Source organism: Tursiops truncatus, chromosome 18 (genome assembly GCF_011762595.2).
Source record: "Tursiops truncatus isolate mTurTru1 chromosome 18, mTurTru1.mat.Y, whole genome shotgun sequence".
NCBI lineage: Eukaryota > Metazoa > Chordata > Mammalia > Artiodactyla > Delphinidae > Tursiops > Tursiops truncatus.
The window spans coordinates 37,632,203-37,656,546 of record NC_047051.1 but is presented as its reverse complement, the minus strand read 5'-3'; the positions used below and the strand labels follow the sequence as shown (position 1 = coordinate 37,656,546).

General features: G+C 32.9%; 1 long non-coding RNA gene across 1 annotated transcript; it reads right to left on the bottom strand.

The window, feature by feature from the left end:
• Positions 1-1,232: 1,232 nt before the first annotated feature.
• LOC109551850 (uncharacterized) lies at positions 1,233-24,055 on the bottom strand. The gene is made up of 3 exons (XR_002178547.3): positions 23,767-24,055; positions 21,182-21,231; positions 1,233-2,361 (listed from the first exon to the last, which is right to left on the bottom strand). It is a non-coding gene; the product is annotated as an uncharacterized lncRNA (long non-coding RNA).
• Positions 24,056-24,344: the final 289 nt, after the last annotated feature.

Below are 24,344 nucleotides of genomic sequence, written 5' to 3'. Positions count from 1 at the left end.
TAGTACACAGGATTTAAGGCTTTCTGGGTCCTCACTCTTTGGAGCAGCCTCTTTTCTGGATGGCTATTCTCTCTCTTCCATGATAAGCTCCTGGCCTGTACTGATGGTGAAGTCTGCAATTCAGGCTATGCCAGTGACTTGGGGAGCAATCTGAACACTGATCAGTAGTGAAATGTTAAATCCCTCTTTGTGTCTAGATATCTAATACAAAATTTCCATTTTGGATTTTGTCAAAAATAGTTTAACAGTTTTATTATTTGATCTCCATCTATGTGACACTTCTTTCTACCAGTTCAGAAATTGGAGGAGGAACAGTGGACTGTTCATTGGACTAACAGTGGACTAATCCTCCTTACCACCTTTCTTTTTTTTTTTTTAACCAGGTGATTCTAAACTCAGAATCTTCCTTAATTCCTTGAATATTGTAGATCTCTATTACATAAATATGGATCAATTTAGCATTTGTGAAAGCATTCTATAAACAGTAATGGCTATAAAATTTTTAGCTATTTTACATTGAATTTGAGTGAAGACAAGTACTTAGAAATAATGACATGTAGTCTACATTTTTTCAACCTCCCAAAAGAGAATTAGATTTTAAATGAAATATAAGGAAAATAAATGTTGTACTATGTTAAAACCTGCTGAAGAAAGGACATGTGAGCAAGCACTGTCATAGACCATAATACTCATAGAAATATCATTTTGTCAACATAGTATTAAATAAGGTTCTATTAGTAATATAAATTTAAATCTGGATATGATAGTATAAGTGATCTAGTTAAATAATTTTAAAAGTCATAGCTTTGAGTTAGAGCAATTAACTGGAATCCAAGGTTGCATAGCTGCTTTCCCCAGAAGCAAGAATAAAACCCTAGCCTTCTTAAGTGAGAATATGTCTATATCACACCTATTGTGTGATCTAGCACAGTGCCTAGGCCTCAGTAAGAGTCACAGTGTGTTCTAGTGCTAGTGTTCTCTTCCCCTTTTCAATTCTGAGTCCAATCCCTGTATTCTGTTTGCTTCTCCTTCTCTTAAGAGGAGTTAGAGATCTAGATGGACCTAGATATGATCATACTAAGTGAAGTAAGACAGAGAAAGTCAAACATCATATGATATCTCTTGTATTTCAAATTTATAAAAATGATACAAATGAACTTATTTACAAAACAGAAACGTACTCATAGACATAGAAAACAAACTTAAGGTTACCAAAGGAGAAAGGTGGGAAGGATAACTTAAGAGCTTGTGATTAATATATATAAATTATTATATATAAAATAGATAAACAAGGACCTATTGTATGGCATAGGGAACTAGATTCAATAATTTGTAATAACCTAAATGCATTATAATCTGAAATAATAATCTTAAAAAGAACATATATACATGTATATCTGAATCAATTTGCTGTACAACAGAAAGTAACACAACATTGTAAATAAACTATACTTCAAAAAAATTTTTTTTTTTAATTTGAAAACTTAAGAAAAGAAGTCAGAGACCTAACAGCATTCATACGGTCAATGAGAGTGTATCAGGTGCCTAATTTTCAGAGAGAGAAACACATTTTTTTGGTCAAAATTGATAATGTCTCAGAGGAGAAAATAAATGTGCAAACATTGCACTTTGCCCAGTTGTAAATCTACCTCCTTTTGATGGATATTTGTGTTCCTAAAATGTTTAGTTTAGCCAAATTTGGAAAATTGAATTGTGTTCCAAATACAAGTGAATGGCTCCATATAGAGTGAAAAATGCTGGTAGATTTTATTGTAATTGGAAACCTCTCAAAATGTAAATATCAAGTCCATAATCCATCTGCTGGCAATTAAAGATTTATTTAAAGGGGAATTTTGAACATCTATTTTTAATTCCTATAGGATTTATATCTCTCTGCTGGCGTAGGAGGGGAAGTGTAATTGAACGGGGGCATGAGTGTGAAGGACAGTGCGAATGAGTAAATGTGAGTGGGAGTGCTCATGTGTGAGAGTGTAAGAGCACATGTAGATGCACTGAGCCTGTGTGTGAGTGTGTGTGGTCAGGCTGCATGGGACTGACGTGAAAGTTCAGATACACACATAGGGATGATGTTCAACACAGCAATGCTAAACAGAATCTCTGAGCTTCCTTTACCTCTGCCAGAAAGGACTCTGCAGATGCTTCTTGGCTGGAGATCACACCTCTGCTATTACAGTCTGAGAAACACCCCCATGTGTTTCTCATACTCCTTCCCTCTCCTCCGGAGAAGCCCTCCTGTAGAGTATCATTTTGATGAAATCACACCACTGGTTTGGTTTATTTTTTCCTCTTCCTTTCTTTCTTACTGGCAGATACTACTGTTGATAATATCTTCTCAGTTGCCTAAAAGACAAATTTGACTCACGGTTAGGCGACATTATACATATGCAAAAGAGGTTTTAGGTTTTTAATCTGTAGCACTTAATTTTGTTCAAAAATTATACCCTGTCTTTGATTGTAACTGCTGGGTTAGTCAGGGTTCTGTCCTTTTTTTCACAGCCCTTTGCTATGGTTCAACATCAGTAATATTCTTCCATAGATATGAAGCTAGTATTCAGTCATTTTGTGAAAATTTACTTTATTTCACTTACAGTGTTTTTTGTTACTGAATCTATTCCAATATATAATTTTTGGCTGTTCTTTCTACCATCAACCCAGAGTCTATAACTTAGTATTCAAATATTTTTTGAATACTGAGCTATGTGTATTTATATGGGACAATTTATTTTAATTTTAATATTGATCAAAAGGTCCTTACCATGACATATAAAGATAATTTTCAGTGGAAGTTTAGTTATTTGAGGTAAGCAATTTTTGTTTGTCTACTTCTAATTGTATATTATTCTGTTTGTTCCGCTACAAATTACTTTATAACTGGTAGCAGTATCTTATACTTAATTTGACTAGTATATTTCCCAGGAATTTAAATTTGAATAATTTTAGGAAAGGTGTCAAGTTCTAATTCTCCAGATTTCTCACACTCTGTAGATGTGCACGACTTTACCACTTTGCTTCTCAAAATACTTAAGATTGAGACTCCCAATTAAAGGGATGTTAATGCCCTGTTAAGACAAATGTAAAGAAATACAAAGAATATAAAACAAGCTGAGCACAATCAACAACTTGAAAAGCTGAAATACAGCTAATAATAAAAAATGGTTATAACACTTGATTAGCTTATAGATTGTACCACAGTTAGATAATTAAAAACAGGGATAGAAACAGGGGACAATTTCCATCCAATCTAGGAAGACTCTTGGAAGAGCTAGGATTTTAAAATCTATGGTTACAGGAGAGGATATTAAAAAGAAAAGATGGACTACTCCCAAAAGACAAAACAAAAATAAGATGTTGAGAGGAAAATATGGGGAGGAGATACAGTGTGAAAAATAATGAAGTCAAGAGACTCTGAATCAACTTATTGAAGAAAAAGAAGCGACTCTCTGCTTTATATGTATTTTAATTTCATATTTAGTCTATCCATTTCTATAATTCTTATATATTCTTGTAACATTTTTTTCCCTGATGACTGTACGTTCACTTTTACTGAAATGGAAATCAACTCTTATTTTGCCACTGAGTGACTGCTATATGTCAAGGCAGAGCCATCCTACTGGTTTCCTATATTTTACTTGGCAAAATGTGAGGGTATGGCATTTTTAAAGGTTTGCATATCTTGATACTAGAAAATGCCAAGTAAAATCCACAAGGCATCTATACTTTGGTACAGGGCACAGGAATATATATCCATGACCTCCTTCAACATAAAATAGACCAATAAATATACAATCTCAGGGTAAGGCTACTCATTAACATTTTTTTTCTTTTGGGTCAAATTATGTGTTCTGAGTTCCCAGAGGTATAAAGTGTCACTTTCTCTGATGATGTGGAAGACCTATACTTGTTATTTTGTCTCTCAAAATGGTGGTTAGAGAGAAGGTTATAATGAGATTAGTTATATATTATTTGGCCTTAGAATAGTACATGCAGTTGTTGCAATTAGAAAATTATCTGAGGTAATTTACATCTAATTCTGATATACTTTAAGTGAGTTAGCAGACACAAATAAAATAAGATCTAGTTAAGAGAGCAGCTGGTGAAAGGACGCGAGATATTAAAGTCTTTCCTTAAACTGCACTATTTTCCCTTTTATTCTGAGTTATGATATATACAACATAGAGGTTTTATAGTTTATTAAGCCCTTTTGGATAGTGATGTAACCTTTAATAAGTTGACCTTCTGAGTTCAAATTCAGTTCATAAAATGGCATTTTCCAAAGAGCGCTAAGAGTCATATTTAGAAAATATAAGTACATCAGCCAAAAGTCAATTTGTGCATTTGCTATTCACTTGCCTCAGTGTTTTCAAATCAACCAAAAATATCTTCCTAGGTGCTAAAGCCAAACTTCTTTTTTCTTCATGTATTAACAGCATATCCCTGTTGGATAAGAATATTCAGTGTTTCTTTCTTCAAAACACCTTAAAATTCAGCTGGCATTTCATACTTTTTTTACATGCTTGTAAAAAATATCTAGGGAAAAGTATATGCTGTGGATGAAATCTGATTATTAATCTTTTGAAACAACTACAACAGAAAACAAAGCCAAAAAATAGAGAATGGTGGAAATATTTTGAAAATGATGCATAAAAATATTAATATTCTAAATTAAATTAACTTTCTAGTGAAAATTTAAAGAGACCTAATAATGCTTAACACTTCTGTGTACTCAAAGAGCTAGACCAGCCTCTGTTAATTTACCAAAAACACATAATTTGCAGGTCTTTCACCTCTAAGAGATAGTGTTCCTGAGTAGATAGGCTTTGGGCAAAGGAACCCAACAGAAGGCTTAGCAAATGCATCTCAATTCAACCAGAATCAAATTTTTATCAACAATTTACCTAACCCAATTCCAGGTACCTGTGGGTTGAAGTTGAGAGAAAGATCAAAACAAAAATATACAAACAAAAAACTGACCAAAAATAATTTTGGAGAGCCACAAAGCAATAAACTGGCAGATCATAAGAGCTGTTGGTGGTCTGCACTTGGTTAGTGACAATCAGAGACGGGATTGGGCTTCAGAAAATCAGGAAAACAGCCAATGGCACAAGCATTCATTTCATTATTATTTGGTAGGAACATACATTCTCCAAAGCAAACATAATTATGACAGCCTGCTTATATATGAAATGTATCTCTCCTTTTTCACATCTTTAGCATAGTATGTAAATCCCTTTTATTTTAAGCTTCAGTAATAAATTATTTTAGACTGTTTTTGAACAAAATTTAAAGAAGACTGCTTTCCAACCTAAGTGTCCAACCACAGATGAATGGATAAATAAGATGTGGCACATACAATGGAATATCACTCAGCCATAAAAAGAAACAAATTTGAGTGAGGTAGATTAGATGCACCTAGAGTCTGTCATACAGAGTAAAGTAGGTTAGAAAGAGAAAAAACAAATACTATATGTTAACACATATATATGGAATCTAAAAAAAAAAAAGGTTCTGATAAACCTAGGGGCAGGACGAGAATAAAGACACAGATATAGAGAATGGACTTGAGGACACGGGGAGGGGGAAGGGTAAGCTGGGACAAAGTGAGAGAGTAGCATTGACATATACACACTGCCAAAGGTAATATAGATAGCTAGTGGGAAGCAGCTGTATAGCACAGGGAGATCAGCTCAGTGCTTTGTGACCACCTAGAGGGGTGGGATAGGGAGGGTGGGAGGGACAGAAGACGGCGGGGATATGGGTATATATGTATGCATATAACTGATTCACTTTGTTATACAGCAGAAACTAACACAACAATGTAAAGCAATTATACTCCAATAAAGATGTTAAAAAAAAAAAATAAAGACTGCTTTCTATGCAAACTGACAAAGTTTATCTGAGCAACATTTCCCCCCTTCTTGATTTCTATATTTTTTAACCGTGATTTGTAATGTTTTCTCTCCTCCTATACTCTTTTGTTGCACATATATTTGAAAAAAGACTCGAGGAATGTACTATGTACATGGACACGAATGACAAACCTTTCAGGCAGCCAGCCTGTCAAGGCAAGGGCCAGTCAGGCCATGTCAACTACAAGTGACTTCTTGTTTGGTAGGTCTGACCTTGTACTGAGGTATGTGCTACATACTGGGAAAAAAGAATAATATAAAATGGTCCTATGCTTTGCAAAAGATTCATTTTCATATATACACATATATAATACATACATATTTGTATATGCATATATATTTTTAATGTCTTGAACACTCTGTGTGTATATATACGTGTTTGGGTAGAAATGGGGACCTGATAATTAGAAGGTTATCTGTTTGTCTTGCTGTGCTCTGTAGTAGGTTTGGAGGCACACATTTTGAAGCGGGGGTGGAGACAGCTGAACACCTCTGCCTGCATGACTAAGGAATGAATAATATAGGGATCGTGAAGAAGGTAACTAGGAGCAGGGAAGCTGTGTTAGCAGGAAGAGAAAAAAGAGAATAAAGGGAACCCTAATTAGGACTAAAGACAGACCAGATTTTGGGAAATAATATTTACTGAGGATAGAAGTTGTTAATTATGGGTATTTCATTTAAAACCTTCCATTCTACACTATACATTTCTCATTATTGTGTTTACACATGAAATATTTCAGGCATACAAAATTTGTAGCAAATGATATAATAAACACACATGAAACCACCACGCAGCTTAGGAAAATTCATCTTTAGAGTTAAAATTGAAGGATGTTTTATATCCTTCCTTCTGCAGAGGTAGTTACAGTCCCAATTATTATTTATCATATATCTGCATGTTTATACATAAGTAACAGGTTATTTGAATGAATATAATAGATGTTTTAGAGTACTTATTCTTTTTTTTTGTATTTTTAAGTAGACTATCTTTTAGAGCAACTTTGTGTTCACAGCAAAATTGAGTAGAAGGTAAAGAGATTTCTGATAACCCCCCTGCCGCCCTCACACACGCATAGCTTCCCCAATTATCAACATCCCCATCAGAGTGGCACTTCTGTTACAACTAAGGAACCTGCACTGACACACCATTATCACCCAAAGTCCATGGTTTACATTAGAGTTCACTTCTGGTTGTTTACTTTCTATGGGTTTGGGCACACCTATAATGACATGTATTCACCATTGATAGTATTGTACAGAGTAGTTTCACTGTCCTAAAAATCCTCTATTCATCCCTATTTATCCCTCCCTCTCACCTAACTCCTGGCAACCACTGATCTTTTTACTGTCTCCATAGTTTTGCATTTTCCAGAGTGCCATTGTTGAAATCAGAAAGCATAGAGCTTTTTCTGATTTAAGGATTCTGTGTGTCTTTTTAGGATTGATAGCTCATTTCTTTGTAGCACTAAATAATATTACATTGTCTGAATATGCCACAGTTTATTTATCTATTCACCTACTGAAGGGCATCTTAGTTGCTTCCAAGTTACGCAATTATGAATAAAGCTGCTGTAAATATCCAGGTGCAGCTTTTCGTGTGGACATAAGTTTTCAACTCCTTTGTTCAATAGCATTGAACAAAACTGACAAAATTATTTTTGCTTCATTCAGAATGTTAGGTATGCCATCCATCATTTATGGGTATGTTATAGCAAAACTGTCATCGTTTTAGGGATAGCTGTTCCATTGTGTTCTGGAAATTACTCCCTTGACTCTCTCCCTAAACCAAATAAAGACACACAATTGTGGAAAAATAAATTAGTATTGTCAGTAAATACACATTCCTAATAGGGTCACAGGCTCAGAAATTCCCAAGCTTCCGCTTGCCTTTTTCTTTTTCCTTTAAAATACTACTAATAACTTTAGGCCTCTTTTGGATTATTACCTACAGTAATGACCTACATTAACTTTTAAGATTATACTGCCTCTTTGAAATGTAAAATATTTAGCATATTGCTTAGCATGTTAAAGGTGCTCTATAAATAATAATTACCTATTTCTTTCTCCTCTGCCATGAAATGGGAAAGAGTATTTCTCTATCTTATTCTGCCATAAAATAATAAAACAACTATACAAGAGGTAAATGTATCATAAAATATTGCACAATAAATTGTGCTGCCCTATGGATATTGCTATTGCTCTTAAGTTTCATTTCTTTATTTGAAGGGGAATGCCTGATCTACTAATTGCCATGAACTGATCACCTGCTTCTCACTGCCCTGCTGTGTACTTTGCAGCCATATGTTCCTCCCTTGTTGAATACCATGGCCACTGTTACATTTTAGTAGCAGCTTACAAAGAAACTCAAAGAATCATCCGGGAATTAATACAGAGACTGATATCAATGCATTTGGATTAATTAATTAATTAATGTTGAAATAATCAGTTTTGGTAGTCGATTGTGAGCATGAGGGGTCTTGAGGAATCTGTCATATGCTAGGATTGTCATTTTATATATGGCATGTCTCTTTGAGCTTGTTTTTTCCTGTCAGCTATTGCAGGAATGGGTAACTACCTCTGGCTTTACTATGTTCAATTAAGATGACATATTTTACTCGTGTCTGGTTTCTTCCTGTCTCCTTTGAACACAAGGACAGGAGAAGTAGCTTTAAGATATTGTATTTGTTTATTTGGGCTCCCATAATAGAAAACCACAGACTTGGTGGTTTAAACAACAGACATTTACTTTCTCACAGTTCTGGAGACTGTAAGTCCAATATCAAAACGCCAGCAGGGTTGGTTTCTGGTGAGAATTTCTTCCTGGTTTGCAAGGTGGCTACTTTTTTACTGTGTCCTCACATGGCCTTTTCTTTGTGCTTGCAGGCAGAAAGATTGCTGGTGTCTCTTCCTCTTCTTATAAGGACATCAATCCTACCAGATTAGGGCCTCACCCTTATGATTTCACTTAAGTACATCCTTGAAGTCTTTATCCCCAAATATATTCCCACTGGGGTTAGGGCTTCAACATATATATTTTGGGAGGGTGGGGGACACAATTCATTCTATAACAGATATCTTTTTAAAAATACACTTAAATACAGTTCTCTTTCCTGAAGCATTGTAGCATAGGGTGCTAATTCAACATGTGGAATCATTGATTACATGATTACAAAATAATTTCTATAATTTAATGTTAGTGTTTGTTCACTTGATCATGTTTTATTTATATTTGTTCGCTGCCCCATTATAATGAAAATACAAATTCTATAATATCTCAGAGCAGTGGTTCTCAACTGGCATTATTAAAGTCACTTAGATTTGTTATTCACAGCATACATGTCAACACCCACCACCAGAGAGTCTAATTCAGTCGGTCTGAAGTGAGACTTGAATAATTTAGTGTTTAAAAGCCTCACAGATGGTTCTAAATCATCTGGAGATTTAGAGCAACTATTTAGATAGTTTGCATGTTCCAGTCTATTGGGGTCCAATACTTATACTACAGGTGATACCTTTTTACAGGAAGACTAGTTGGATGCTCCTTTTTCAGAAGATGTTACTCATGTGACATTTTTGTTCCTGGCACAGAACATGGCATATAGCAGGTTATCAAAATTTATTTGTGGGTTGAATTAGTAGATGAATTAATAAACGAATGACAGAGAACAGTGTTGAAATCCTGGGAGGGACGGAGATGTACATCTGAAACATGGCATGATAAAATAAGTTCTATTATTCAGCAATTTTGTTAGAAATTTTGAGATAGGAAAATAAGATAAAAGGCCATATGTGACTTGAAGTGGGAAAAATCAAATTTAAGAGCTTCAGAAAACCTGAATCTAAAATTGGAATGATAACTTAATAGAACAAGAAGGTGACTGTCTGTCTGGTGCAGATGCTTTATTGTCCTTCAGCGTGAGTCACAGGCTGTTTGTTTATTTATAACTCTGCTGTCGTGTCCTGCAGTAATGTAAATCCTGATGATAGAACAGAGTGGGGGTACACCCAGCAGGGTTATCTCTCTCTTTCGACACATTTTCTTTAGTAAGACCTGGGAACTTGCAGAGGCTGACTGCTCATAGGGCTGACTGTTAACAAGGAACAGTACAGCATTACTCTTTACCTTTCAAATGATGCCGTTACTGACATCAGTAACATTCATTTTTATTGCAGAAAAGAAAGGAAGTAATAATTGTGATGAGCATCTTAACTCTGTAATGAAAAAAAAAAAAGAATTCAACAATTTTTGACTCCTGTACAGACTAAGAAATAAAAGGAAAGAAACCTCAGCATCTCTATGATACCAAGAGAAATTTAACTGCTTTGGAAAGGGAAGTACTTTCTCAAAAAGGCCAACATGTTGAGATTGATACTTTTAGAGCAGAATTGGTTCTGTAAAGAGGTTTTCTGCTCGACTAAATTATACTTTCACACTTAAAAGTCACAGTAGGAAAACCAAGTACCAGGCGTTAGAAAACGCTTTTTTTTTTTTTAATTTAAGGATCAATGTTTGCCTTTAATCAAGAACAAGTGACCCCTTTGAATTTAAAATGGGGAAATAAATAAGTCTGGCTTTCTCAGGAGATTAGTAATAAGATACAAAGATGTTAACTTCTAGCTCACAGATGTATTAAATTCAAACAAACCACTGGTGACTAAACATTAAAATATCCAATAGCTTTTTCAATGGACTAAGTGAAATTACTTGATAGTCCCAGTTCAATTTCCAAACATAGATGACACATAAATACAAAACATGGCTCAATTAGTGATCCCTGTCCTTAGTTTCAGTCACAAATTAAAGGAACGTTTTCTGAATCTGAAATGCAATTGGGGAACATTTCTTTGTGATTCAAACAGCAATCTCAGAGACAGGACTTTTAGATCAGAAAATAAAAGTTTTTAATCATTAAGAATTTCAACACTTTTTCTAAATCTGTATTTGTCACCTTCAGTTTTGAACCCTTCAGATCCTCTTTTTGAGGTTCCTTTTCATAAGACTGTATATAAAATCTCTCTGAGTAAATTGTTCCTTTGGGGGGAAAATTACTAATAAATTTAGAGCAAAAGCATATCGCTATAAAACAACTTTCATCAAGCATAAAACAGGATGCTACACAGGAAAAGGCAATTCCTTCATCCTGGGTGGTGGCCCATTTATTTCAAAATATTTTAAACTTACCTAGTGGATATCAAGTAATTTTCAGTATCTACTTATTTACTTTTTTAACTTATTTATTCTATTTGCTTACTGGAGGTGACAATTCAAGTTCCCTCTATATGAAAAAAGAGACGAAAAAGTATTGCATACTAAATGATCCTGAAAATCTGTAATCTTAAAAATTAGGACATTTATATTAGAATCTATGGCATAAATTTATTTTCTAAGTGCTTTTTCTTAACATTTTCAGGTTGTCAACTCAAATGCTCTTTAGCACATTCATTCAACTAGACAGAATAATTATTTAAAATTTTATTATTAAAATCAGTATTTCTCTTGATATTTATGAATCTATTTGCTCCAAATCTATTTCTTCTGTATCTGCAGAAGTTCAACACAGGAGGCATTAGCCACACGTTGCTATAAAATTAAAAGTTCAGTTCCATAGTCTTACTATCCGCATTTCAAGTAGTATAAACCACACATGGCTAGTGGCTACCACAATTGGACTGAGAAGAAAGAAAGAATTTCCAACATTGCAGTAAATTCTACTGGACAGCACAGCTTAGATTATAGCACACTGATTCATGTGACATATATACCATACGTAATATATATGATTACATTTGTTCATGTGTTTTACCTTCCTATTACTCATGCAGAATTTGTATTTGCTTCAACACATTAAAAATGTTTTCAGCTTAGTATGCTCGTTTAATGTAAATCCTTTTCTCTTTCTCTTCGGCTGAAACTATAAAATGTAAACCAGGAAGTTATAGATGTATATATTTTGCATGTATTATATTATATAACAATGGAGAAAGAGAGACTAAATAGAGGGAGGGAGACATAGATGGAAAGAAATACAGATCGACAGAGTGAGAAAAGAGAGTGAGAACAATGATAGCAAGAAGTTCTATTATTATTCTATTCATCTGTTTAAGATTTCCTATCACTGTGACAACTGTATGTTGATATAATAAATTATTCCATTTACAGCTAAATATATATATTTATATCACTTTCCAGCTATATATATATATATCATTGCTTACCTTATGATCTTTTATTTCTAGTTTGATATAATGGCCAATAGGAAAACCTGTACAAGAGTATAAGCATGCTATCTAAATAATAAGAGCAAAAAAATACACTCTGGGATCTTCATCATATTTATATTTAGCAATATATGGTAGATATTAATGCAAGAAATTATTGCATCAATTTTTTTCAGGGGGATTCACTGGCTAACATCAATAGCCATATGTCAGCTGCCATAGTTTTTAATGTGTCTTGTTAAAGATATTTAGAAAGCTGATGCACTTGTTCTTTAAAAGTTTTCTTTCTCTTAAAAAAGCACCCAGTGAATGATGAATGACTATAGTGTAGTGGTTAAGTACATGGCTCTGGTGCAATACAGTCATAAATTGAATTCACACAATTCCCTTAGCTTCTCTGAGCCAATTTTTTTTCTCCTGAATGTTAATAATAATACGTATCATCACTGGGTTGCTCTAAAGATTAAACTAAAGCAAAATGTATTTCATTTACCATCTTGCCTTTAGAATAAAGCTCAAATGTAGATGTTTTTATTTCTCTGGAAAATATTTTTACTGTCAAATTTTATGTACATATGAATTAAAATTCTTTATAAGAAAAATGATAGGTATTTCTGTGGATCCATTGCTAATTGTAATGTTAAAATTTTTATATAGCATAAAATAGAATGCAGGAAAATAGATTGTATAATCTGCACATGTTTATTAGTTAGAAGTTTAATTTTTCTTCTAATAAAGTAAGCTTAAATTGAGTTAGTTTGAAAATATATTAAAGAATCCTCAGTTAGCTCAATCAAAGGAGGAGTTAGTATGTCAAACTTTGGGAATGCAAATACCTGGAAGCCCTAGGAATCCCAACAAGGATACTCAAGGATATTGAATCTAGCACTCTCCCTTTGCCTCTTTCTTATTTGGTTTCATTTTTCTTAAAGTTGATCAGGTTTCTCCTGGCACCGCCAACTGTTACAGACCCGAACCCTCAGAGCTGAGCCCATGGAAAGAAAAAATGGGGAAATCTCTCATATGGATTCTTCATTTGCCTGTCCATGTTGTGACCCAATCACAACAAACACGTTTTTATAGTTTTGATTAGGGACCTATTTATTCAACACTCACTTTGTCCAAGGGAAAGGGGTAATATCTGCTTACATTGGGACTTTATGCTAGCTGTAGAGAGGTTGAGAGAAGAAGAGGGCATTGTTTCCAGAAGGGAGGAATTCTAGCAATTAGGATAATAACTAATTTCTGAAGTTAGATTCACTCTTCTCATTATATTAAAATATTAGTGTTATTAGGTGGTACATATAGATCAATGGATCAATCGATAATATGGTAAACTGCTTGTTCTGAATCAAGTAGAATGAATAAATGGTGAATATGAATCCTCATCAATTAATGCAAAAATTAGTAAGCATCCTTTTCTTTTTTTACCTTTAACAGCAAGGTTTTAACTGCAGAGGATTTTTGTAATGTAAGTTTTACTGTTTTGAAAGAGATTTCTTTAAAACTCAGAATATTGAAATTTTAAAAAATTGGGAAATATTTTAAGTATAAGATGTGCCATTCTCACCCATGAACTTATAAAACAGTACAAAATAGCATATGTATGGAATACTAGGTTACAGTATTAATTAATTATAATTATTAATTATTAATTACAGTATTATTAGTAAAAATGGCAGGAGATAGTGCCATAGGAACTGCTCCAGTTAGGGATATATGCCTTTGCTCTTTCGGTAAGATTGCACATTAAGTTTGTTGATCACAAAGAACTGAAAATTGAAGACAGGTAGTTGCCACTTGCTATTTCCAACCAGGTCTCACTAGTCTAAGTTCTCTGCATGAAGGTGTAAGTCTTCAATTGTTCAAAAAATTATTTGCCTTTTATCTGGTGTTCTGCACTATGGCATGAGATTCTTGGAATTTGGTTCTGTATATCTAATGTAAATTTATTTTGGGATGTAACTTATTTTATTTCTTCTTAATGTTCAATTCAGGGCATAATTTAAGGGTTTGTGGTTATATCCAATCACATTATTATTTTACTGTGTCTGAGATATTGGTTTCTTATTCAAAGAAACAAGCATATTTTATTAATAAGGAAGAATTTTCTCCTGAATTATCTGAAGATATCACCTGTGCTCATCACTCATTGAATAAGGGGAAGTTATTTCTTTAGAGGGCATATAGGACTTAATATAGCTTCAGTAAGCCAATAGCCAATAGGCACAAACTTTAATTATACCTGTCTCTCATGAGAAATAAATATGATTCATGGACTCATGTAAAATAAATATGCAGGATTTTTTGATCAGTTTAGTTTTATTGTTTTAGGTTTCGTTTTTATATTTTTCCCAAGGTTCTTCCATAAAAGTGTTCATGAGTCCTGGAATAATCATGACAATGGGGCAAGTTGAGTTAGACCTAGAAAGATTGCTGGATTTGGACAGAAAATATGAGTATTTTGTATGTATTGCAAGGTAAAGTTAGATGATAAGAAATACATAGAAATAAAAATTTTAAAAAAAATATTCTTGATAATTTCTGGTATTATGAACAAAGTCTTGAAAAAGGAAGAAAATATAATTTGAGGTAATGAATATAGAAGGTGGTGCATGCCATTGTCATTGCTATTTTGTCATATTGTTCTTGTTTCTCCTTTAAAAATTTTTATTTTTTTTAAATTTTAAAAAGTCAAAGGAACCAACATTACTTTGTCTCATCCCTTGACTGACACATTATATAATATAATTTATATACATTATGACAGGTATTATATGTAATTTACATACTATACACATGTATTATATGTAATATAACATGTATTATATTCATATAAATAAGTACACATGTGATGTTTATACATATATACATTATATAATATAATGTAACATATATTATAAAAGTTACATTTGAACGTATAGTTTGGTATTCTTTCCTCCTCTTTTACAGTGAACATACAAAGAATCTTTTGGTTCTGTATATCTAAAACACTGACCATCCCTCTATAATATATATTCCTGAGCTATTTAATGTTTTGACATATTTCAGCCATATATCTGCAGTAAATATTACCTGGTGATTTTTCATGTCTTTTATTTCTCTTTAGTGATCTCCAATTTGATCATGTTGTATTTAATAAGGATTTTTCTTTGTGAAGAAGTAACTAATTATGCCTAAGTGTGAAGGTTGTGTGTTTCATCAGTTCTAGAAAGTTCTCAGGTGAAATTTCTTCCAATTTTTTCTTCATCTTATCACTTTACATTTAGATAGGTATTATCTTTGCTCACCATATTCTCCCATATATTTTAAATTTTTTACATTTTATATTTATGGCTTTTTGTATTAAATTCTCTGTATTTTCTTCAGATGGTTCATCCATTCAATTAATTCTTTCTTTAGCTGTGTCTATACTGCTATTTAACTCCCATATAGAATTTTTAATTTGAGTTACTGTATTTTTGAAAACTAATTGGTTTTTAGTGGACTTTCCTCCCTAAATGTGCTTATATATATATATATATATATATATATATTTATAATCTCCTTTCCTCAGGAATATGTTCAAATTATATTCTAATAATTTAAACATTTTAAGTATTCTCATTTCATATTTATGGTGTATTATTTTCCTATTGCCGTTGTAACAAATTATCACAATAATTTGTTTTAATTTTTGCAATAGTTATCTTAGTGGATTGAAACAACACAAGTATATTCACTTATAGTTGTGGAGGCCAGAAGTCTTAAATGTGTTGTAAGGGGCTAAAATCAAGATGTTGGCAGGTCTGGTTCCTTCTTGTGGTTCCAGAGGAAAATATGTTCCTTGACTCTTTTAGCTTGTAAAGGCTACTGGCACTCCATGATTTTTCTGGTTTATAGCTGCACCACTTCAGTCTTTCCTTCTATTATCACATCGCTTTCTCCCTGACTGTAACTCTACTCTTTCTTATAAGGACACTTGTGATTACAGAATAATCCAGCATAGTGTCTCCTTATAAAATCTTTAACTTAATCATATCTGTTAAGCCTCTTCTACCATGTAAGGTCACATATTCACAGGTTCCAAGGATTCAGATGTCAATATTTTGGGAGACCATTCATTATTCAGTTTACTACAATATTCAACAATTCTAATTTATAATCTTTATATACCTGGTATTATTAACTTTTTCTCTGATGAATACCATTTACATAGTCTTGTTTCTTATAATATTTTATGATTTTTAATTGGGGCTCATAATTTTTTTGTAACTCTATGGCATTTCTATGAGGCCTGTTTTTTTAGGGTCAATTCTCTTAGAAGTTAAGCTTTCTGATGTTGTTCTTTTTCTTTCTTTTCCTTTTTTTCTCCCTGAGACCTGGAGGAAATACAAGTCCACTCCACTTCAAATTAATTATTCTTTTGTATTTTTTGGAACCAGACAAACAGCACAAATTCAATTCCTATACCTAGCCCATTGCCATAAGTTCTCATGGAGCAAGTTCTATTTTACTTCTAACAAGAGCCTGAAATATGAGAAAGAAATTTTCCTTACTTTCTGACTGTCTTCAATTTTTTCTTTTTTTTTTTGTGGTACGCGGGCCTCTTACTGTTGTGGCCTCTCCCGCTGTGGAGCACAGACTCCGGACATGTAGGCTCAGCAGCCATGGCTCATGGGCCCAGCTGCTCTGCAGCATGTGGGATCTTCCCAGACTGGGGCACGAACCCATGTCCCCTGCATTGGCAGACAGACTCTCAACCACTGCACCACCAGGGAAACCCCAAATTCACTTTTTAGTTAACTATATTTTCTAGTAGTATAGGTCTTCCTCTACTCCTAACTTAATGTGTGGTGAATTCCCATATAGTTCCCTGTACTGCACAGGTGAAGGCTCACAGATTTCTAGCATATTCCCCCAGAGGTACACATATTCAGTATATACAGCAACTTCAGCAATTTCTCATATTCTTGGCTTTGTCTTCCCAATTTATTCTGTCCTCAAAGAAATTCTATTTCTCTATGACATATACAACCACCTTTTAAAAAATATAATTTTTATTTTATGTAGCTATTTTAGATATTTTGTAGCCATTGGTTTGTATTGAAGTAAACATAAGGATGTCTCAGTTTTTGTAAATATTGATTTATTTAGTTCATTAAAAAGTGGATTCCATTTTGAAAATGGTAATATAGTCCTACTTCAGAGCTATTTCAAGTAAATAGAATTTACATAATAGGTTGTAGAAACTTATTTCAGTTTTCCAAGTTTATGGCAGTAATTATTGCTTATTGAGAGTTTGCCGATAATTATCTGATAATTACTGATAATTATCCTTTTTGAAATAGTATACCACAAGTTTCCAGAATAGAGTTTTTTCTTTGGAATTTTGAGGTTAAAGAGAGTTCATAGCAGCTTCTTTTACACATTTAAGACAGCAATACTGTGTCATGAAATGGTGTCAATACAGAAAATAAGTTATATATTCCTTTCTCAAACCTAAATGCTAATCTCTATCAGAGATTTTATAAAGCAGAATACTCCACATAAGCCAATATTTACCCACATGGTTTGATCAGACCTCACTGAAACCAAACTGTGCAAAGCTAAAAAAAAAAAAAAAAAAAAAAAAATTACTCATTTTATCTTTAAGTGAACTATAAAAGAATTATATTTTAAAAATATGAACAAATTCCTATAGTAATTGGCAAAAGTGTAACTTAAAATTTACGTGTAGTAATAATTACAAAAGATCTATTTCCTATGTATTTGGAAATACATATTCTGAGAAATTTAGATAAAAATGTATTTAATATATTTTCATTCATGCCTACTATGGCCAGTATTTATTTACTAGTGTTTTCAACATGGAGTCTCTACTGTAATCCATAGGTCTTGTTCTATTCTTGTCACTGACATTGAAGCTAAAGGAATTTTTCTTCTTTATACATCCATAATCTAAGGAAGAACCAATATGAATTATATCTGTGACAAAAGGACAAGGCACTTATTGAATATCAAATGAACTCTGTATTGTGAATTCCTCTATAAAAATTCAGTAATCACATTTTAAATAAAAGCCAGAGAGACTATTTTTGATTATGTATCAGGAAAATGTATTTTTCTGTGTTACTCATTTTAGTAAAGGAATATTCACTCTTGTTTTTACAAGGAACTCTTCATTTGTCCATAAACAATTTGTCTGTAAATTTAAGCAAAGATTTTTTCAGGATTCATAATCTATGAAGTCTATAAAGATTTGGGGTGAAGAGAATGACAGCACATGTCTGGTAGATCTTAAACTGTAATTTCAAGGATATAACTTAAAGTAAGATTAAAGAACAAGATAATCCTATGAAAAATTCTTCTAATGTAGCATTTATTATTTTTTTCTCTATTTGGTTTTCTACATACAATAATCAAGATATATATATATATATATATATATATATATATTTTTTTTTTTTTTTTTTTTTTTTTTTTTTGCGGTACCCAGGCCTCTCACCGCTGTGGCCTCTCCCGTTGTGGAGCACAGGCTCCGAATGCACAGGCTCAGGGTCCATGGCTCACAAGCCCAGCTGCTCTGCGGCATGTGGGATCTTCCCGGAACGGGGCATGAACCCGTGTCCCCTGCATCAGCAGGCAGACTCTCAACCACTATGCCACCAAGGAAGCCCTGATATCTTTTTTTTTAATTAATATTTTGCTAAGAATGATGTTATTTTTGTAACATATAGTATAACCTAGCTGATCTAGTCTTAATGGATATATTAAACAGTTTATATATTTCCATATATATTATTGTTAACATATTACTTTCACACATATTATTACTTACACATAACATATTACTTACACACCATACTATTCTGAGGCTATGTGTATGTGTGTATATGTAAATCTGTGTTTATATGTCTTCATAATAGAGTTTGTCTATCACTGAATTTTCTAAACTTCTTGTTCACAAGCTAAACAAAATAAGTGTGTCTTACATATTATTGATCAGAATAAAATATGCTACAGTGAAGTCCTGTGTGTATGTGTGTGTATACACACACATATATATATATATATATATGTGTTTGTATGTGTGTGTGTGGTTTTGTGCACACATATAGATACACACATAGGTGCATCAGGTATATGATTGTGCCAATCAGGATCACACAAGGAAATTTTAATTTACAACACTAAAAAATCAAAATCAAAAATAAACTCTTACTCTTTAACTTGTCCAATGTCATAACTAAGTCATTCACATTTTCAGTACTCAATATATTTTGTCCATTTGATTAGAGGAACTCAAATTTCTATGTTATTTGCCCTAGTAGCCACAAATTTAAAATATAAACAAAGTCAACTGGTAAAGAAAATTTTCTATGGATGATCCAGCTCTAGAAATATCTTAAAAACTTACACCAAACCTATTTTAGTGTGTGTTTCCCAGATTCTGCTTCATTGCTCATTTGTAAAAACAAACATTTGCCATGAAGACATAACTGCCAATTTAGCCTAAATAAGACAAATGAGATAATAAGACCAGTGGCAGATTCGAGTTGACAAATCCTGCAGAATGCCCAGCTCCAAGTAAAAAGCTTTTCTTTCCTGCCAAAAGGTCTATATGGTAATACTAATTAATTTGCCGACCTTGGCCTTACATTGTTTGACAATATCTGAGCATCCCAATTTGTTACACTTGTGACATTAATTTGGATGTAAAATGTAGCTTGATCTAGTAATCTATGCAACCTCTTAACCCAACAAGCAATCATACAGAGGCATACTTTGCACTGAAGAGGCTTAGAAAGTAGAGATAATTTTTTTTTAAGTTCAGGACATATTAATATGGAAAGGTTAATATTATGGACATTGTAAATGTGACTTTCACCTGCTCATATCCTGGTTACAGCAGTAGAAGCAAAATTATGTATCTTATTTAATTTAACATTGTAGGATCATTCAGAGTATTTGCTCTGACCCAGTTATACAAATATCTGTAACTTAGATATCAGTTCTGATGGATTTTGAAAAGTCAATTAAGAGTATTAAAAATTATGTATCCTTTGAATCTTTCCTGAGAGTTCCAAAAAGTCACAGGTATTGAAGCCTCGTATATATTTCAATCAGGTTTCCTTATTATCTAATAGAAAAATTAAGGTCCTCTTGATACAAGTTAATTTTGTATATTAGAGTAGAAATAAGTTAAAATTTCAGTTTAGAGAAATCTAGTATTTAAAAATAACAAGCTAGGCACTTAGAGTTAATAAATGCTTGCTTCATTCCTTTAAAAAGTACCCTAGGTTAAGCAATACTACAACTGTATAGAGGAAGGGCAGGTATCATAAAAAAAATATTTATTTTGAACAAGTATGAATTGGTGTGACTCATTCATTTAAGAAGTAGGTTGGACTCTCAGGATTTTAATTCAAACTTTGTAAATGTCAGGAAGATATTTAGTTCCTGAGAGATAGACAAAGGTGAATGTGAAACATTTTGTAATTACAAAATTATATTAATCTTACCATTATGAAATTAAGGAAAAATATTTGCATTGCTTGAGAAAAGCACATTTAAAAAAATAAACCCACCAAACAGATAGATTTGGGAAAATTTTTGACAATTCATGATAATATTAACAATTTATTTAAATAGAAAGTATTTTAAATTTCACTTAAAGTAAATTATAGAAGTTTTAAGAGTTTAAAATACTTTAACATTATAAAAATAGAATTTTGACAAAGTATTTTGAGTTCTTATCTTCAAAATGAATCCTTATCAAAGTATTTTTAATTCTTTTTGTATTAAGCCAAAGAGTAAATAAAATATAAAAACCATTCAATTTTTACAATGTATTCAAAAATGTTTCTACAATCTCTCTAACTCCACTATTGACATACAATTATAGAAATATAGAATTGAAAAGAATTTAGAAGTCATATGAACTCACTTCTAGACAAATGTAAATTCAATGCTTAAATATTTTCTTCACAAGTGTGGTAGGCTGCCTCTAAGACAGCTCCCAGTGATTACTTCTCCTAGTATTTATGTCTTACCTTATACAATTTTCTTTCCTTGATTGTGAGCTGGATCTAATGTCTCACATCTAACAAACAGAATATGGCAAAAGTTATGGGATGTCACATCTAAATTAGATTGCAAATAGACTATGACTTCTGTCTGGCTTGTCCTTCCTCACTTTCTCATTCACTTGGAAGCAAGGAATATATCACACAACCAAATAGAAGCTACATCCAGGGTTTCATAGTAGTCAAGGCTCTCCAGAGTCTCCAATGCATGGGGAATGTTTGAAGGCAAAAGAGGCTGAAGAGGGCACAGATACAGCCCACTCATGAAAGCAGCCCTTCCCATCTCTCACATAACTTTTATTTTTCCCATGGAGTCCTTCTAGCAGTGTGTGCAAGTTGCATCATTCCCAGGGCAACCACAACTCAACAAAGAGTTTAACAATAAACAATTCTGATAACCAAGTATAATATGCCTGATATATCATTGTTCAGATTGTCAACACATTCCAAGGGGCAGGTAAATCCAGGGTCATATTCTCAGTTGTTCCTGGATATGGAGTGTGAATTTAGACCCACTGTTAACCCTTTAACAATAGTCTACCCCTGAACTCTGGATACGGTCATGTCATATAATTTTAACTCCTTTTAATAGCTCTTTTGAAAGATATATATATATATATATATACATTTTTTTTAATTGGGAAATAGTTGATTTACAATGTGTTAGTTTCAGGTGTACAGCAAAGTGAATATGTTATACATATACATATATTTACTCTTTTAAAGACTTTTTTCTATCTAGGCCATTACAGAGTACTGAGTAGAGTTCCCTGTTGTAAGATATATTTTTGACATTGCAAACAGAAAGATTTTTCCTGTCTGTAGCCAACAGGATAGGCAAAATTTTGTGAATGTTAGTATGATTGACTAGATATGTTAGTCTTGATCACATCTTTTCAGTTTTTGAATATTTTATAATCAATTTGATTTTACTTTTAACTCTTCATTTACTACTATTTGTACTTCTAAAAAAATAAATGTGAGAGATGAATTTAATGTATATCTAATTATTCTGAAAATAAATTTATTTCTTCTTCAGTCCAGTTAGTTTCCATGGAAGCTACATCAGTTAAGACTTGAAAATCAGTTTTTCCAAATAATGTTCCATTCTGTGATTATTTTCATTGGAATGTCCTTTTTTACTCAGTTACTTTCAAACAATAAATCTTTTATTATACTGAATACCATTAGATGTGTTATTAAAGTTTTCCACACCAAATATATATTCAAAATATACCAGTGGTATTTCACTTATATTACATATTCCCCATAACACAAGCAGTTATTAAAAGTCACTGTTTATTAAATTTAAGGCCTATCAAAGCTTAGCTCCCATTCATAACCTAGTTACAAATAATGGACTTTGACAAATACTGTTTTTTAAATATCATTGTGTACTATGATTTGTCTATTTCCCACTAAGATGGTATATTGCAGATTGTATTTTTCCCTGTTTCCACCAATTGTGTTATCAGGAAACTTTTCCTACTCAATGCTTCTCTGTGACACTCTTCACAACTTGGGCCATTAAGACTCTTTCCATGAGTGAGCTCCTCTTGCCTGTACTTCCATGATACTCAGTTATACTCTTCACAACCTATTTGATTTTTTGGTCATCAACATATAAAAGAGCTTATCCTATGTAAGGGGTTATACCTTCTCCCAAAGAGCCACTTAGGAAAATTGCCTCATCATTTCATGAATATATGTGCTCTACACACCTGTTCATCATTTTTCTGAGTCTTGCCAAATTTGGCTAGTTTCCTGCCAAAGAAATCCCATTAAAATTTCTATATGGAATACAATGTACATTTTAACACTGTGGCATGCTTCCAAAAGTGCTATTTCTGCTTGGCTCAAAACACTTAGCTACAAATCAATGGTTCCTGAATCTCTTCAAGACCACTAGGAACAGTGTTGACTTTGCTCTACACTTGCCCTTGTTATTGTTGAGCATGATTGTAGTATAGAAAATTCATATTTACACACACATATTGTGGTTATTGAGAACTCATTTTTTGTTCATTTTCTACTTCTAAAATCTATTCATTCTACATGTACCATAAGAACTTCCCAGAGAGGGTTTCTTTGGAGATTTAGAAGACAAAAACAATTAGTGTGGATCCTGCATCATCCCTATATTAACCTTTCTTATTATCATCAACCACTTTCAATTCCCATTCTTGAGTTAATCACACTTCCAATTAACATATTCAGAACAGCAGAGCAGGCTTTAGCACACCAAGCAAACTATAGAAATACAACATCCCTCATATCCTGGCAACTACTTCAACAGTGCATCAGCCTGGTTCATAATTATCTAATGCACAAGTGATCAACCATTGTACAATCACAGATCTGTGCAATTCAAAGGTAGTATCTCCTTTAGATTATAGCATAAGAGCTTAATTAGTGAACAGAGTTTATAAACCTTTAACTAAAAGAAGTTTCCAAAAGGACCAAGATTTGGTAGAGTCATTAAAGAGTGCTGAATCACAATTTTTTTCCTCTGGATTACACAGAAAACTTTTTTGGCAAAGTTCCTACCTCACCTTCAGTGCAATGGACATTTCTCAGAAGGAAGCAGTGCTGGCGGTCTTCCAGAGGGAACAAAAACTAATGTTGGTCATTCTCTTGCCTTGAGATACTGTTGATGAAAAAAAAAAAAAAACATTGTTTTCCTGGTGTTATCACTCACTTCCAAGTTCCTTACTTTACTACCTACCACTTCTCCTGTTTTTAGTTATCCCTAGATTTACCTTGATTCTTCCTACCTGAATTGGGTTGAGGAATTCAGGCACAATCCTCAACCATAACATTGGCAAAGGGTGTAACTGCACCAATGTCTTCTCTTTCATCCATTCATGTCACTGGATTTGAAAGGAATAGAGATATCTCTCACACAAAACACATTCAAAGCTGCAAACATAAGGCCCATCCAACCAGGAATTCTTTTGGAATTAATGCTGCGAGGTTTGAAGTCTTAGCAATAAAGTTATGTGTCAAAATGTCTCTCTCAATTGGAGCCAACAAACAAAATCAAGATCTTAGCATCATGTGATACTACATTACAACAGAAACAATTTGTCAAGTGGAAAAGACAAAGTTGTATTATGGTATCATCTCCTAC